This window comes from Arachis hypogaea, chromosome 3 (genome assembly GCF_003086295.3).
Source record: "Arachis hypogaea cultivar Tifrunner chromosome 3, arahy.Tifrunner.gnm2.J5K5, whole genome shotgun sequence".
Classification (NCBI taxonomy): domain Eukaryota; kingdom Viridiplantae; phylum Streptophyta; class Magnoliopsida; order Fabales; family Fabaceae; genus Arachis; species Arachis hypogaea.
The window spans coordinates 29,906,425-29,924,503 of NC_092038.1; positions in this window are offsets into that span (position 1 = coordinate 29,906,425).

An 18,079-nucleotide genomic window follows, 5' to 3' on the forward strand; every position below is an offset into this window, starting at 1 on the left:
TACTTTCAAAGAAAGCATGCTCCAAATCGAAGAGAAGTTTGAGAATTTCTTGAAGCTATTTGAGGAAGTTCGAGTTTGGTTCGAGGAGGCAAAATCTCGACCAACCATTATAAGGGAGACGACAAAGATTGATCTCCCAAAGCCAAAGGCGTTCAAGGGCGTGAGGGACGCTCGAGAAGTGGAGAACTTCCTATGGCAAATAGAGAGGTACTTTGAAGGTCAAGGGGTGATAAGAAGAATCAATAAAGGTACGTATTATAGCTCTTTACCTTTCTGATAATGCTACTTTGTGGTGGAAGAGAAAGTGCGTAGATATGGAAAATGGTACTTGCAACATAGCCACATGGGAAGATTTCAAAAGAGAGTTAAAAAGACAATTCTTTCCTGAGAATGTGGTTTATGAAGTAAGGAAGAAGTTGAGGGAGTTAAAGCACAAGAGTACGATTAACGACTACGTAAAGGAGTTCACTACTCTCACGCTTCAAATCCCCAACTTAGCATCAGAGGATTCGTTGTTCTTCTTCATTGATGGACTCCAACCTTGGGCAAAGCAAGAACTACAAATGAGGAATGTTAAGGATGTCGATTAGGCAATCGTGGTGGCCGAATCAATCATTGAGTATCATAGGGAGACTCTAAACCCAAGTCTTCCTTCAAGCCAAGTTCTACTAAAAGTGGGAGAGACAAGGGGAAGAGTTTCTCAATCAAGAAGGAAGGAAAATACTCTTCAAAGAAAGAATATGAAGAAAAGAAGAAGGCTTTCATGCCCAAAGGAGGATGCTTCGTGTGCAAGGGACCACACCAAATGAAGGATTGTCCCAAACTAGGGACTTTGGCATCTATCGTCGAGGAACGAAAGGCTTAATCACAAGTGACTGAATATGTTGGATATGTCCAACTCATGAATGTTGTGAAGGGAAAGGAGACAAACTCTGTAGAAAAGAAAGGCTTGATGAATGTCAAAACCTTTATCAATGAAAAACCTGTCATGGCTATGATTGATACTGGTGCTACACACAACTTCATCACGTCTGATGAAGTAAGGAGGCTTGGGTTGAAGATCACCGAAAAGAATGGCTGGTTCAAACCCGTGAATACCAAGGGTAAACCTCTTAAGGGAGTAGCAAAAGGGGTTGAGATGACTATTGGTTCTTGGAAGGGCCTTGTGGATTTCTCTGTAGCACCCATGTATGATTTTAAAATAGTCATCGAACTCGATTTGCAAAGAAAGGCAAATATAATACCTATGCCATACTACAACATAGTATGCGTCATGGAGAAAGGGTCTCCATGCATGGTCCCTACAATCTCAAAAGTTGGAGGAATCCCGATGCTCTCGACCATGCAACTCAAGAAAGATTTCAAGAAGGGGAAGATGATGTCTTTGCTACAAGAGGAGTCAACGTTCAAAGGAGAAGTTGTTCCCCCTAAAATCAAGAAAGTCTTTGAAGAAAATAAGGATGTGATACCTCCCGAGTTGCCAAAACAAGCTAGGTGGCAAGATTTTTTGGTTGAGTTTGATTTCGAATTTGAATACAAGTCAGGCAAGACTAATGTGGTAGCAGATGCGCTGAGTCGCAAGGCTGAGTTGGTGGCCATTTCTATGGTTGAAGGAGATATTTTGCATACCATCAAGGAAGGGTTGCATCACGATCCACTAGTCAAGAAGTTGGTGGAGTTGGCTAGAGAAGGTAAGACCAAAAGATTTTGCTTAGAAAACGACCTCTACACAAAATGGAGAAGACTATACGTTCCTAAATGGAAAAATCTGAGAAGGAAGTTGGTAAGAAAATGCCACGACACCAAGTGAGCTGGTCACCAAGGTCAGCGAAGGACCTTAGAACTCATTGAATCTTCTTATTATTGGCTTCAAATAAGAGATGAAGTGGAGAGTTATGTGAAGACTTGTCTTGTGTGCCAACAAGATAAGATTGAAAACAAGACACCAAGTGGGTTGTTGGTCTCTGCCTCCATCAGGACGACTGTGGGAAAGTGTCTCTCTAGATTTCATCTCTGCCTTACTGAAATCTGAGGAGTTTGGATCTATTCTTGTGGTAGTGGATCGATTTTCGAAGTATGCTACCTTTATACCCGCCCTTACTGACTGCACTGCAGAGGAGGCAGCACGACTATTCTTCAAGAATGTGGCGAAATATTGGGGATTGCCTAAGAGCATCATTAGTGATCGAGATCCACGCTTCACAGGACGACTATGGACAGAGCTGTTCAAACTCCTTAGGTCGGAGCTTCATTTCTCAACAAGCTTCCATCCTCAAACCGATGGACAGACTGAGAGAGTGAATGCCTTATTCGAGTGTTACTTGAGGCATTTTGTAAGCGCTAATCAGAAGGATTGGACAAAATTCCTCGACATTGCTTAGTTCTCATACAATTTGCAAAGGAGCGAGTCTACAGGGAAGAGCCCATTCGAGATTGTGACTGGACAACAGCCGCTTACACCTCACTCTCTTTCTTATTCTTACTCGGGAAAGAGTCCTGGAGCTTATCATATGATTAAGTCATCGGAAGAACAAGAAGATGTTACTCGTTCTTACCTCGACAAAGCTGCAAAGAGGATGAAGTAATGGGCAGATAAGAAGAGGAGGCATGCAAGCTATTAAGTGGGAGATAAGGTTATGATTAAACTTCTTCTAGAACAATTTAAAGCCTTTCGCAAGGTTCATAAGGGCTTAGTCCGCAAATACGAAGGGCCATTTGAGATTATTAGATGTGTTGGGGAGGTTGCTTACAAAGTACAATTTTCTCCCTCTATGAAGATTCACCCAGTCTTCCATGTGAGTATGCTTAAACCATATCACGAAGACCAAGATGAACCGAGTAGAGGTGACTCTAGTCGTTCTCCGCCTGTGGTGATTAGATCCTTTGATAAAGAAATCAAAGAGATCTTAGCTAATCGCGTCGTGCGACGAAGAGGGGTACCACCAAGTATCCAATACTTGATCAAGTGGAAAGGACTCCCGATAACTGAAGCTAGTTGGGAAGCTCGTGAAGATCTGGGGCAATTCCAAGAACACCTAGAGCGCTATCAAGAACAGAACGTGACGAGGACGTCTGCGAATTAGGTGGGGGAGAATGTCACGGTAAATTTTAGAAGGTTAAATTTAATAGTGTTTGTAGAGTTTTCTAGAGTATTTGAGAATGTTCTAGATGGTTCCGAAACGTTTTAGAATGTCCTAGAAGGTCCCGGAATACTCTAGAGGTTCTAGAATACTCTGGAAGGCCATAGAGTATTCTAGAAGAGTATGAATGTATATAGGAGTATAAAGAGTAGTTTGTAAGAATCTAGAAATATTTAGAAAGTTGTGGTATGATGGATATTTGTAAAGAAGGTTCTAGATGATTAATCTAGGCCATTGATTAGATTTAATCCTAACCATCCATTGAGGAGGTGGATGGCTATAAATAGAAGGTGAGAGTTAGTGTGAATTGTGTGTGAATCATTTGTATCAAACACTTGAGTAATAAAGTGTTCTTTCCACCAAGCTTCCATTCTCTTGTGTTCTTAGCTTTCTTGCTAAGTATTGAGGGTTAGGTTGACTTGGTCTTAACTCAAGAGGTTGAGTAAGTCCGAGTGCCGGCACAGTAGCGTTGGAGTGTGTCCAAGGCCGTGACATTAGGCTTAAACAAAATGCAAATTTTTAGGCAAAAACCAAGCAAACACCAATCCAGAAAATCTATTCATATTTTGTGTTGGTTCTTTGCACCTACTTCCATTTTTATAACTGATGCGTGAGCATCTTTCCTATCTTTTCCTAGTAAATTTGCATCTAATTTATTGAGTTTAATAAAGAATTAATTATCTTTTAGCCAATATGGATGTTACTTTGAGTCTTTTGCAATTTTGTTTATTTTAGGTAGCATTCGACTGGATTTGATGGAGTTTCTGCAGCTCAAGAATTAAAGGAGATAGCAGCGAAGAGCAACGTTTACGCGTGACTGACACGTACGCGTGATTTGGAGCTTTTCATGGTGACGCGTGCGCGTGACTGACGCGTACGTGTGATTTGAAGAATTGCACAGCGACGCGTGCGCGTGACCGACATGTGCACGTGACTTGCAAAAAAGACCATCGACGCGTACGCGTGACATGCGCCACGTGCAGAAAATGCAGAAAACGCTGTGGTTGATTTTTGGGCCCTATTTTAGCACCCAAGTTAGGCATCCAGTGAAGTCAAGTGGTCCCCACGTTACAAGACGCAGAGTAGTTAGTTAATTCTGATTTAAATTCAAATTTGAATTTGAAAATAGGAAAAGATATTATTTTAATTTTAGAAATTAAATTTTAAATTAATTAGGATTAGTTATAAAAAGGAGAGACTTCTCTTCTATTAGGCAGATTTCATTAGGGGGATTCCATTAGGGAATTCTATACAAATTTACATTCCACATTCCATGAGCAACTAATCCTCCATTGTTAAGGTTAGGAGCTCTGTCTATTTATATGGATTGATTCGTTTGCTCTTTCTAATTTAATTCATGTTTTGATTTATATTTCAATAATTGTTTTCGTTCTTTATTTTATGAATTTGGGTGGAACGGAAGTATGACCCATGTTCTAATTGAGTTCTTGTAAAACTTGGAAAAACTCTTTACTTGAACAACAGCTTGAAAACATATTATCCTGAATTTCTAATTGTTTGTATTTAACGGGATACGTGACATTTAATCCCCTTAGTTTTGGATAATTAGGATTCTTGTGGCATATAAATTGGAATTTGATCATCACCCTCTAATTGGAATTAATTGACTAAGGAATTGGCAGTTAATGAATTTTAGAGGAGACTAGGAAGATCTAAGGAATTAGGGTCTAGTCACATATAGTTTGCCATGAATTAAATCTTGCATGATTAAAATCGTTAGTAAGAAAAATCAATCCAGAAAATAGATAACTCTGAAACCTTAATTGTTTTCTCCATATTTTATTCCCAACTCATCGTTGCTTGCTTTCTGAAATTCTTAATTTACTGTTTAATGCTCTTTGGATACCAAAACACTCTTTTCTGTTTTTCTAACTAAGCTAATCACTTAACCATTGTTGCTTAGTCCATCAATCCTCGTGGGATCGATGGTGCACGAAATTGCAATCACACATGCAATTTCGCACAACTAACCAGCAAGTGCACTGGATCGTCCAAGTAATACCTTACGTGAGTAAGGGTCGATTCCACGGAGATTTTTGGCCTGAAGCAAGCTATGGTTACCTTGTAACTCTTAGTCAGGAGATTATCAATGAAAAAGGTTTTGTTTGCAATAAAATAAAAGAGCATGAAATAAAAGATACTTGTGATTCAATAATGGAGAACAGGTTGGAGTTTTGGTGATGCTCTGTCATCTGAATCTCTGCTTTTCTACTGTCTTCTTCTTCATGCACACAAGGCTCCTTCCATGGCAAGCTGTGTGTAGGGTGTCACCGTTGTCAATGGCTACTTCCCATCCTCTCAGTGAAAATGGTCCATGTGCGCTGTCACTGCACGGCTAATCATCTGTCGGTTTTCAATCATGTTGGAATAGAATCCAATGATCCTTTTGCGTTTGTCACTACGCCTAACACTCGCGAGTTTGAAGGTTGTCACAGTCATTCCTTCTCAGATCCTACTCGGAATACCACAGACAAGGTTTAGACTTTTCAGATCCCAGGAATGGCCGCCAATAATCCTAGCTTATACCACGAAGACTCCGATCTTTCGGAATGGAGGCTAAGAGATACACATTCAATCTAAGAGAACGGAGGTGGTTGTCAGGCACGCGTTCATAAGTTGAGAATGGTGATGAGTGTCACGGATCATCACATTCATCATGTTTGAGTGCGAATGAATATCTTAGAACGGAAGCAAACGTGATTGAATAGAAAACAGTGGTAATTGTATTAATCCATCGAGACACAGCAGAGCTCCTTACCCCCAACAACGGAGTTTAGAGACTCATGCCGTAGAGATACAATGTAAAACATGAAAATGTCATAAGGTACAAAATAAGTCTCTAAAAGTAGTTTTTATACTCAACTAGTAACCTAGGTTTACAGAAAATGAGTAAACTAAGATAGGTAGTGCAGAAATCCACTTCTGGGGCCCACTTGGTGTGTGCTTGGACTGAGCATTAGAGCTTTCACATGCATAGGCTATTCCTGGAGTTAAACGCCAGCTTTTATGCTAGTTTGGGCATTTAACTCCAACTTTTATGCAGTTTTGGCGTTTTGACACTAGAAAAGGGCAGAGAGCTGGCGTTTTGACCCCTTTTTACGTCGTTAAAACTCGAGCAAAGTATAAACTATTATATATTTTTGGAAAGACCTGGATGTCTACTTTCCAACGCAATTGAGAGTGCACCATTTGAAGTTCTGTAGCTCCAGAAAATCTACTTCGAGTGCAGGGAGGTCAGAATCCAACAGCATCTGCAGTCCTTTATCAGCCTCTGAATTAGATTTTTGCTCAGGTCCCTCAATTTCAGCCAGAAAATACCTGAAATCATAGAAAAACACACAAACTCATAGTAAAGTCCAGAAATGTGAATTTTTCTCAAAAACTAATAAAAATATACTAAAAACTAACTAAATCATACTAAAAACTATATAAAAACAATGCCAAAAAGCGTATAAATTATCCGCTCATCAATCGATCCTTACTCACATAAGGTATTACTTGGTACGACCTGGTGCACTTGCTAGTTAGTTTGTAGGTTGTAAATTACCGCATCAATAACATGTTTGTTTTCCTGGTATTCCTTCATCACCAAATTCATCTCTTCATACTTCACCTATTTATCATTTGCAATTTCATTCTAATTCATAGTTGACATTTTCCATCCTTGTAGCAGACATAATTTTCCTATATCAAGCACCATGTTAGATAACCTTATCTATTGATCCGTACCCATTATAATCGATCTGATGTTACACCTTAGTTGGCTCATATCCATATAAGCAAACCAACTACTAAGTCAAAATCAGATAAAGATGCACTAAGAGAAAATTCCGCGACGCACCTCGGATCAGTAACGGATGTACTTTTCAAACATAAATAGCCCTGCTTAGACGACCTAAAGGGAAGCACACAAAAGATACACAAAAGCTCGAATTAAGCATCATTAATATTGATATTATTATTGAACGTGTATTGACTTGAGCGTTGAAGTCTTTTTTCAAGGTTCTCCATGCCACCTCAATGAGGAAGAAGTTAAGGTGCAGAACATAGGAGAAGAACACCTCCAGTGCTCTCCCAGCTGCGACCGACCTATACCGTGGGGCCAGAATTTAATTAACCCCACGATGACTTTATTTTACTTTTTTGCAGGATCATGGCCGATAAAGGCGTGTCTCAGACTACTCCCCCCACCAATGATGAGCTGGTGGCCATGAATGCTACCCTTCTGGCTGAGGTTAAGAGGATGGCCGATCTTTTGGAAGCCTCTCACAATGGGAAGTCCAACATGGAGGACCCTAAGAGTGCGACCTCGAATGGCACTTGACCTCTAGACTCGGGTTCTCAAGAGGTCACACCGCCATGGAAAAACTGACAATAGACAATCCTTTTTCAGAGGACATTGTTAAATTCCAGATGCCAAAGAACTTTTCTTTACCTACAACACTCAAACCATATGTAGGATTTGGAGACCCCCGTGTCCATATTAAGAAATTCCAGTCCATGATGTTCTTTAACAGTGCCTCTGACCCTATACTTTGTCGTTCTTTTCCAACCTTTTTAGATGGTGCTGTTTTACTTTGGTTTTCTAAAATCCCTGTAGGTTCTATATCTTGTTTCGAAGAATTGGAAAGGTCTTTCATCGACTATTTCGCAGCTTAAAGAATATACGTAGACGGATCCGACTGCCTTAGTACTATTAAGCAAGGTCCGTATGAGAGCTTGAAGGATTATATGACGTGATTTGCTGAAGCAACTAAAAAATACCTGATCTCAGTTTTGAGGTGCACCTACATGCACTAAAGAGCGGCCTTTGCCTTGATAAGTTCCAAGAAACCATTGCCGTAACCAAGCCGAAAACATTAGAAGAATTTCGGGAGAAAGCTGCAAGTCAAATGGAGATCGAAGAACTCCGTGAAGCTCAGCGGATGGATAAGCATCAACCTCGCCGAGATGAAGAAAGACAACTGAGGTCACATACCAACAAGGAGCTCAAAAAGCCTTTTAAGCTAACCCCAAAGTTCGACTCCTACACTAAATTTAACATGAAAAGGGAGGACATAATCAAGGAGATCCTCCACAACAAGCTCATAAAACCGCCAAGCAAAGCAGGTACTTACCAAGACAAAAAATATGTGGACAAAACCAAACACTACGCTTTTCATCAGAAGTACGGTCACACCACTGACAAATGCATGGTGGCCAAATACTTGCTTGAAAGACTAGCACGACAAGGACTATTGGACAAATATATCAACAGCAGGATACAACGAGACTCATCAACCTCAACAGTTGCAGAACATCAGACAACAAACATTGAAAGGACCAATGGCAGCATAATCAACCCTGCCCACCTAAGAAGATCATCAACTACATATCAGGGGGATTCACATGTGGTGGAGATACAAGCTCGACCAGGAAAATAAATTACCAGACTATGTTGACATTACAAGATAACACACCGAAAAAAGCATCCACTTTCCACATTTCGGAGATCACATTCGCAAAAAAGGATTTTGAATCCAAAACTCCTAACCTCGATGACTCGGTAGTAATCCATGTGACGACAAGAGACCTTTTGATTCGGAAAGATGCAACTAAACGACAAGGTGCTACAACCTTCCTTCGGCGAGTTAGTCGGATTTTCAGGGGAAAGAGTCCCCGTAACAGGTTATGTCTGGGTGAGGACGACCTTAGGGGAGTACCCTCACTAAAAAACTTTGGATATCCAATATTTAATTGTCGACTGCTTCAGTCCCTATAATATCATCCTAGGAAGACCATCTTTAAATGCTTTTGGAGCCATAGTCTCCACAATTCATTTGTGTGTCAAGTTTTGTTTGCAGGACATAACCATAGCAACAGTGCATTCCGACAAAAAGGAAGCAAGGCAATGTTATAATGACGGGCTCAAAATAAGACAAACACTGGCACCGAGAATAAACTCGGTATACAACACCGACGATATAACGGCGTTAGCCGAGCTCGATCCTCAGACTGATCATGACCACTGACCTATCCCAATAGATGACCTAAAAAAGGTAAGCATCTCTGGCAATCAAAATCAGGAAACTAATGTTGGTAACGCTTTGTCTGCACGGTACTTGAAACAAATCACCGATCTGCTCCAAGCAAATGCCGACCGACTTCAGGCAAATGCCGACCTATTCGCATGGACCTCGGCTGACATACCGGGAATAGAACCAGAATTCATAAGCCACAAACTTGCTCTGGATCTTAAAGCTCACCCAAAAACGCAGAAAAAAAGACATCTAGGACAGGAAAAAACAGATGCGACCATCAAGGAAACACAGAAATTGTTAAGCACGGGTTTCATTCGAGAAATTCGTTTCACATCCTGGCTAGCAAATGTAGTAATGGTGAAAAAGAACTCAGAAAAATGGCGAATGTGTGTAGATTTTACTGATCTGAACAAGGCCTGCCTAAAGGATTCCTATCCATTGCCGTGTATTGATAAACCGGTTGACAACACTTCTGGTTACAAAATATTAAGCTTTATGGACGCGTACTTAGGATATAACCAAATACTAATGCACCCTTTAGATGAAGACAAAACATTCTTCATAACCGAGCATGGGAATTTCTGTTACAAAGCCATGCCTTTTGGCTTCAAAAATGCAGGAGCCACATACGAACGCCTGATGGACAAGATTTTCTGAGACCAAATCGTAAGAAATATGGAAGTGTACGTAGATGACATGGTCATCAAATCAGAAAATGAAGAAATTCACCTTTTCGATCTCAAAGAGGTGTTCAAGCAATTGAAAAGGTATAACATGCGCCTAAACCTGAAAAGTGCACACTCGGAGTACAAGGGGGAAAATTTCTTGGATTTATGTTAACCATAGAAGAATCGAAACAAACCTCGACAAGTGTAACGCAGTTATACAGATGAAGTCACCAACAACAATCAAAGAAGTATAACAACTGACAAGAAGGCTGGCAACCTTGTCAAGATTCCTACCAACGATGGCAGCAAGATCAACCCACTTCTTTAACACACTACGGAAATCAAACAAGTTTGTATGGTCAGACAAATGTGAAATAGCCTTTACCGAGTTCAAGCAAATCCTTTCATCACCTCCCATACTGAGAAAACCAACACGTGGTAATCCACTCTATTTGTATCTTTCAATTTCTACTAACTCAATTTCATCCATCCTTGTACAGAAACAGGGCGGGAGCAACACCCAATCTACTTTATCAGTAAAGTCCTACAAAATGCAGAAACTCGGTACACAACCATCGAGAAACTAGCCTATGCTTTGGTGGTTATAGCACAACGTCTACGACACTACTTCCAGAATTATGAGATCATAGTCCGAACTAATCATCCATTGAGATAAGTACTCGCCAGACCGGATCTGGCAGGAAGACTAACAAAGTGGTCGATCGAACTGTTAGAGTACGAAATTAGCTACCAAGCTTAGGGCTCCCTAAAATCCCAAGTACTGGAAAACTTCACAGAGGAATTTACCTCAACAGACGATATTTATCCAGAGTGGGAACTATACGTGGATGGTGCATCTAACAAAGATGGCGGGGGAGCTAAAATTGTCCTTAAAGATAAAGAATGAGTCTCTGGTGCACGAAATTATAAATCACACTTTTTACAACTCATACCACTAACCAGCAAGTGCACTGGGTCGTCCAAGTAATACCTTACGTGAGTAAGGGTTGAATCCCACTGAGATTGTTGGCTTGAAGCAAGCTATGGTTATCTTGTAACTCTTAGTCAGGATAATAATAATTCTCAGTTTTGATTGGTAGTAAATAAAAAGCATGGATTAAATAATATTTGTTATGCAGTAATGGAGAATATGTTGGAATTTTGGAGATGCTTTGTCTTCTGAATCTCTGCTTTCCCCTATCTTCTTCTTCACGCACGCAAGGTTCCTCCTATGGCAGGCTGTGTGTTGGTGGATCACCGTTGTCAATGGCTACCATCCGTCCTCTCAGTGAAAATGGTCCAGATGCGCTGTCACTGCACGACTAATCATCTGTCAGTTCTCACTCATGCTGGAATAGGAACCATTGATCCTTTTGCGTCTGTCACTACGCCCAACCCTTGTGAGTTTGAAGCTCGTCACAGTCATTCAATCCCTGAATCCTACTCGGAATACCACAGACAAGGTTTAGACTTTTCGGATTCTCAAGAATGCTGCCAATGGATTCTAGCTTATACCACGAAGACTCTGATTAAGGAAATCAAGAGATACTCATTCAATCTAATGTAGAACGGAGGTGGTTGTCAGGCACGCGTTCATAGGTTGAGAATGGTGATGAATGTCACGGATCATCACATTCATCATATTGAAGTGCGAATGAATATCTTAGATAGAAACAAGCATGTTTGAATAAAAAACAGAAATAATTGCATTAATTCATCAAGACACAGCAGAGCTCCTCACCCCCAACAATGGAGTTTAGAGACTCATGCCATCAAAGAGTACAAAGTTCAGATCTAAAAAATGTCATGAGGTACAAAATAAATCTCTAAAAGTTGTTTAAATACTAAACTAGTAACCTAGGTTTATAGAAAATGAGTAACTGAGATAGATAGTGCAGAAATCCACTTCTGGGGCCCACTTAGTGTGTGCTGGGGTTGAGACTTGTGCTTTTTATGTGCCTGGGCTATTTCTGGAGTTAAATGCCAGGTTGTAACCTGTTTTGAGCGTTTAACTCCAACTTGTAACCTGTTTCTGGCGTTTAACGCCAGAATGGAACATGGAACTGGAGTTAAACGCCAGTTTACATTGTTTATCTTCGAGCAAAGTATAGACTATTATATATTGCTGGAAAGCCCTAGATGTCTACTTTCCAACGCAATTGAGAGCGCACCAATTAAACTCCTATAGCTCTAGAAAATTTATTTCGAGTGCAGGGATGTCAGAATCCAACAGCATCAGCAGTCCTTTTTCAGCCTGAATCAGATTTTTGCTCAAATCCCTCAATTTCAGCCAGAAAATACCTAAAATCACAGAAAAACACACGAACTCATCGTAAAGTCCAAAAATATGAATTTTGCCAAAAAATTAATATAAACATACTAAAAACTAATTAAAACATACTAAAAACTACATGAAATTACCCCCAAAAAGCATATAAAATATCCGCTCATCACAACACCAAACTTAAACTATTGCTTGTCCCCAAACAACTAGATAAATAAAATAGGATAAAGAGAAATAAAGAAGCAATAATATCTCAGAGTTTTAAGTGAAGCTCAGATTCTAATTAGATGAGTGGGGCTAGTAGCTTTTTGCTTCCGAACAGTTTTGGCATCTCGCTTTATCCTTTAAAATTCAGAATGATTGGCATCTATAGGAACTCAGAATTCCGATGATGTTATTGGTTCTCCTATTTCAGTATGTTTATTCTTGAACACAGTTACTTATGAGTCTTGGCTGTGACCCTAAGCATTTTGTTTTCCAGTATTACCACCATATACATAAATGCCATAGACACCTAACTGGGTGAACCTTTTCAGATTGTGACTCAGCTCTGCTAAAGTCCCCAGTTAGAGGTGTCCAGAATTCTTAGGCACACTCTTTTACTTTGGATCACGACTTTAACCACTCAATCTCAAGCTTTTCACCTGGACCTTCATGACACAAGCACATGGTTAGGGACAGCTTGATTTAGCCGTTTAGGCCAGGATTTTATTCCTTTTAGGCCCTCCTTTCCATTGATGCTCAAAGCCTTGGATCCTTTTTGCCCTTGCCTTTTGGTTTAAAGGGCTATTGGCTTTTTCTGCTTCTCTCTTTTTTTTTGCAAGCTTTATTTTTCACTGCTTTTTCTTGCTTCAAGAATCAATTTCATGATTTTTCAGATCATCAATAACATTTTTCTTGTTCATCATTCCTTCAAGAGCCAACAGATTTAACATTCATAAACTCCACTATCAAAATTATGCACTATTCAGGCATTCATTCAAAAGACAAAAAGTATTGCCACCACATATAAATAATTTGAATTTTTCTTATTAAAAACTCGAAAAAATATTGCCTCCTTATTCTAAAATTCTGCTATTTTATTCATGTTTGATGATGATGAAAAAAATAAATTATAGCTTAATTAGAGATAAAATCAAAATAAAGATACTAATTACTACTACTCATATATAACTTCTAAGGTAAATTCCTAATAAGAACAATTATCACAGAGTTAAGGCTAAGATTAGGACTCAACAACTTTTATTTTGGGAAGTGGATGCTCCTTTAGTCTGTGGGGTGCTTGGCCCTTTAAGAGATAGCTTCTGACGCTTCAGTTCCTTCATTTCACGCCCTTGCTCTTCTTGTTCCCCAAGCAGTTTGCAAAGCATGCTATTTTGATTTTTCTGTTCTTCCTTTAGTTGGTCCATAGCTTCTTGCAACTTGGTAACAGATGCTTCAAGACGCTCCCAGTATTCAATTTGAGGGATTTTCGAGAGGAACTCCTGCACTTGTTGTCCTTCCATTGACTTTTTGGTGATTGGTTGCTCAACTGAGATATACTCATTTACTCCCATCTTTACCCCAGCATCTTTACATAGCATAGAGATTAAGCTTGGATAAGCCAATTTGGCATCTTTGGAGTTCTTGTTTGCAATTGTGTAAAGTTCACAAGAAATCAGCTGATGAACTTCCACTTCTTTTTCCAACATAATGCAATGGATCATTACTGCTCTTTTGATGCTGACTTCAGAGTGGTTGCTAGTGGGCAGTATAGAATGCCCAATGAAGTCCAGCCAGCCTCTGGCGATTGGTTTGAGATCTCCTCTCTTGAGTTGGTTTGGGACACCCTTTGTGTTGGTTGTCCACTTGGTTCCAGGGAGGCATATGTCCTCTAGAATTTTGTCCAAACTCTTATTTGTTCTCATCATTCTCCTATTAAAGGAGTCTGGGTCACCTTGCAGTTGAGGCAACTTGAAGATCTCTCTTATTTTGTCAGGGTGGAGGTGAACAATCTTCCTTCTGACCAGAGTTCGATAGTCATAGAAGGCGGTTCCAGTTATTCTTTGCCTGTCTGTTTGCCACAGATTAGAGTAAAATTCTTGAACCATGTTTCTTCCCACCTTTGTTTCAAGATTAGCTAGGATTTCCCAGCTCCTGTTTCGAATTTGCTCTTGGATCTCCGGATATTCGTCTTCTTTCAGATCAAATTTAACTTCTGGGATCACTGACCTTAGTCCCATTATTTTGTAGTAATGGTCTGAATGTTCTTTGGTTAAGAACTTCCCTTGATTCTAAAGTGGTTTTGGAATATTCTCTTTCTTGCCTCTTGGAGTGGTTTATTTTCCCTTAGGAGCCATGATCTTAGTGGGTATTGACTTAGTGATCACGGATAAACACACCAAACTTAGAGGTTTGCTTGTCCTCAAGCAAAAGAAAGGAAAGGAGAGGGATACAGGGAGAGCCAAGTTCGAATTATGGAGTAGAGGAGGGAGGCCGAACGCGGATTTAAAGGGAAGGGGGTGGGTTTTCGAAAATTTTTGAAGAAGATAGGATAGAAGATATGATTTGTAAAAGATAAGTATGATAGGAAAAAGATGAAATTTAAAATTGAAAAGATATGAAAGATATTTGAAAAAGATAAATCTGAATTTTGAAAAGAAGATATGATGAGTGTGAAAAGATTTAAGAAGAATTTAAAAAGATTTGAAAAGAATTCAAAAAGATAAATGAGTTTTGAAAAAGGTTTGAAAAGAAATTGAAGAAAAATTAAGAAATATGTTTATGATTAAAAATTTTTCGAAATTGAAGTTAAAAGATGAGAGTTTGTAACATGTTTATGCAAGAAATCATGAATTGAAACATGAAAAATGGAAAAAATTTGAAGTGAAAACGAAGTTACCTTCTCCCCACAATCCTGGCATTAAACGCCCAACTGCTGCATGTTTTGGGCGTTTAACGCCCGTCTGTAGCTTCTCCTGGGCGTTTAACGCCCAGCTATAGCTTCTGGCTGGCGTTAAATGCCAGAAAATCCCTTATCACTGGGCGTTTTTCTAAACGCCCAGGATGCTACAAATCTGGCGTTAAATGCCCAGAATGGTATCCATTCTGGCGTTTAACGCCCAAATGGCTATCCCTACTGGCGTTAAATGCCCAGTAGATGCTTCTTTTGAGCGTTTAACGTCCAAAACAGCTTTTACTGGCGTTTTCGCACCAGTGAGCTTCTTTTTGCTGTTTTATCCTCTGAATCCTTCTGTAACTCTGTGAACTCATGTAATTGATACTTTACCTTGAAGATAATTAATATGAACCCGTAAAATTATCATTTAATTAACAAATAATCTTTGTTAATGGCTGGATTGCCTCCCAGTAAGCGCTTCTTTATTGTCTTTAGCTTGACTATTACTGAGCTTTAATCAAGTCTCAGTTTTGAGCATTCTTGCTCAAAATTGCTTTCAAGATAATGTTTGACTATCTGTCCATTAACAATAAATTTTTTGTTAGAGTCATTATCCTAAAGCTCTACATATCCATATGGTGACACACCTGTAATCACATATGGTCCTCTACACTGGGATTTCAACTTTCTGGGGAATAATCTGAGCCTAGAGTTGAACAGCAGAACTTTCTGCCTTGGCTCAAAGACTCTGGATGACAGCTTCTTATCATGCCATCGTTTTGCTTTCTCTTTGTAAATTTTTGCATTTTCGAAAGCATTTAGTCTGAATTCCTCTAGCTCATTTAACTGGAGCAATCGTTTTTCTCCAGCTAACTTGGCATCAAGGTTTAGGAAGCTGGTTGCCCAGTAGGCCTTGTGTTCCAATTCCACTGGCAAGTGATAGGCTTTTCCATACACAAGCTGGTATGGAAAGGTCCCTATAGGAGTCTTGAATGCTGTTCTGCATGCCCACAGAGCATCATCCAAGCTTCTTGCCCAATCCCTTCTACGGTTAATCACAGTCCGTTCCAAGATTCTTTTAAGTTCTCTATTAGAGACTTCAGCTTGCCCATTTGTCTGTGGATGATATGGAGTTGCCACCCTGTGGCTAACTCCATATCGAACCATAGCATAGTAAAGCTGTTTATTGCAGAAATGAGCGTCCCCATCACTGATTAGTACTCTAGGGACACCAAATCTGCTGAAGATATGTTTCTGGAAGAATTTCAGCACTGTCTTAGTATCATTAGTGGGTGTTGCAATAGCCTCCACCCATTTGGATACATAATCCACTGCCACCAGAATATAAGTGTTTGAGTATGATGGTGGGAAAGGCCCCATGAAGTCAATACCCATACATCAAACAACTCAATCTCCTAGATCCCTTGTTGAGGGATGGCATAACCGTGAGACAGATTTCTAGATCTTTGACAACTGTCATAATTACGTACAAACTCTCGGGAGTCTTTATAGAGAGTAGGCCAGTAGAAGCCACATTGGAGGACTCTTGTGGCTGTTCGCTCACTTCCAAAATGTCCTCCATACTGTGATCCATGGCAATGCCAGATGATCTTCTGTGCTTCTTCTTTAGGCACACATCTACGGATTACTCCGTCTGCACATCTCTTGAAGAGATCAACTTCTTTGATTGCTGCCTACTATACTCTTTGGGTATGAATCTCACAGCCTTGTAGTTTGCAATGTCTTCAAACCATGGTACTTCCTGGATGGCAAAGAGTTGCTCATCCGAAAAGTTTTTAGAGATCTCAATAAGAGGGAGGGACGTCCCTTCTATTGGTTCTATTCGGGACAGGTGATCTACTACTTAGTTCTCTGTCCCTTTTCTGTCTCTTATTTCTATATCAAACTCTTGCAGAAGCAACACCTTGGTTTTGAATCCTGCTTTGTGAGTAGATATTTAAGAGCAGCATGGTCAGTGTACACAATCACTTTTGATCCTACTAAATAAGATCTGAACTTATCAATGGCGTAAACCATTGCAAGTAACTCTTTTTCTGTAGTTGTGTAGTTCTTCTGTGTGTCATTTAAAACACGACTGGCATAATAAATAACGTGCAAAAGCTTGTCATGCCTTTGTCCCAACACTGCACTAATGGCATTGTCACTGGCATCACACATTAGTTCAAATGGTAATGTCCAGTCTGGTGCAGAGATGACTAGTGCTGTGACCAGCTTAGCTTTCAGAGTCTCAAATGCCTGCAGACACTCCTTATCAAAGATAAATGGCGTGTTAGCAGCTAGCATATTACTCAGAGGTTTTGCAATTTTTGAAAAATCTTTATAAACCTCCTATAGAATCCTGCATGCCCCAGAAAGCTTATGATTGCCTTAACATTGGTAGGTGGTGATAATTTTTCAATTACCTCTACCTTAGCTTGATCCACCTCTATTCCCTTGTTCAAAATTTTGTGCCCAAGGACAATTCCTTCAATCACCATAAAGTGACATTTCTTCCAGTTTAAAACCAGGTTAGTCTGTTGGCACCTCTTTAGAACAAGTGCTAGATGGTCAAGACAGGAGCTGAATGAGTCTCCAAATACTAAAAAGTTATCCATAAAGACGTCCAGAAATTTTTTCACCATATCAGAGAAAATAGAGAGTATGCACCTTTGAAAGGTTGCAGGTGCATTGCACAGACCAAATGACATCCTTCTGTATGCAAATACTCCAGATGGATATGTGAATGTTGTTTTCTCTTGATCCTGGGGATCTACTATAATTTGATTATAACCTAAATATCCATCCAAAAAGTAGTAGTAATCATGACCTGCTAGTCTTTCTAGCATCTGGTCTATGAATGGTAAAGAAAAATGATCCTTTCTGGTAGCTGTATTGAGCCTTTTGTAATCAATACACATACGCCACCCTGTAACTGTTCTTGTAGGAACCAGTTCATTTTTTTCATTATGAACCAATGTCATGCCACCCTTCTTAGGGACGACTTGGACAGGGCTCACCTAGGGGCTATCAGAAATAGGATAAATAATCCCAACCTCTAGTAATTTAGT